The 711-nt window shown below is 40.8% G+C and overlaps 1 long non-coding RNA gene across 1 annotated transcript; it reads left to right on the top strand.

Annotated features, from left to right (window-relative positions):
- Positions 1-457, top strand: LOC120733290. Its single transcript, XR_005695780.1, has 3 exons — positions 1-84; positions 188-248; positions 369-457. It is a non-coding gene; the product is annotated as an uncharacterized LOC120733290 (long non-coding RNA).
- The last annotated feature ends 254 nt before the right edge of the window (positions 458-711 follow it).

Raw genomic sequence — 711 nt, 5'->3', positions numbered from 1 at the left:
GGGAAACCAAATACCATCAAGCCTCACTGCAGAAGATATGGGAGATCTTTTGGTGGAGAGGAGCAAAGAGACAGTCAGAGAGCAGTGAGTTACTGTGACACCTACAGACCATCCACCTCACACCTGAAACTGTTTGTGCTGAAGTGTAAATGCTGAGAGAAAACCTCTCTTTTGTTTTCTTTTGAAGACTTTGGGAGTTTGAATTGGAGGGTTTGGAAGAAACAGAAGCCAAACCTCTTCTGAAACTGGTAAGACTAGAAAACTCACAAGAGTTTTAGTCATTTGGAGATCTTTTTTTTTTTTTTTTTTTTACTACAATCACATAACCTCTCAACAAAAGTGCAATGTAAACATGCTTTCTGTTTCAGGTGTGGGCAGTGAACACAATAGATAAAATGAGGGACATCGAGTTTCAAGCCCGGATGCTGCTGGAATTTCCAGAGGCCATACCTCCTAAATTTCAGTGAGTCACCTCTGACATAAAATCATTAACAGTCCAGCTACAGTATTTCAATATTTCTGTTATTTTTTTAAATAGGTGTAAAAGATCATTCTTATAACTTTATTCTGCAGAACACCTAAGCTCCTCAGCAATGTCAGGAAGTACATTGACCACCCTTAAAGAGAGGCAGCAGGACGCACAAACCTCCAAACTGTTCACTGCAACAGACGTGGTGATAGAGGTGGTTCCCCGTGTCCTGCATGTCTTCT

This window comes from Simochromis diagramma, unplaced genomic scaffold (assembly GCF_900408965.1).
Source record: "Simochromis diagramma unplaced genomic scaffold, fSimDia1.1 OVJJ01000435.1, whole genome shotgun sequence".
NCBI lineage: Eukaryota > Metazoa > Chordata > Actinopteri > Cichliformes > Cichlidae > Simochromis > Simochromis diagramma.
This window is presented reverse-complemented; position numbering and strand designations above follow the sequence as displayed.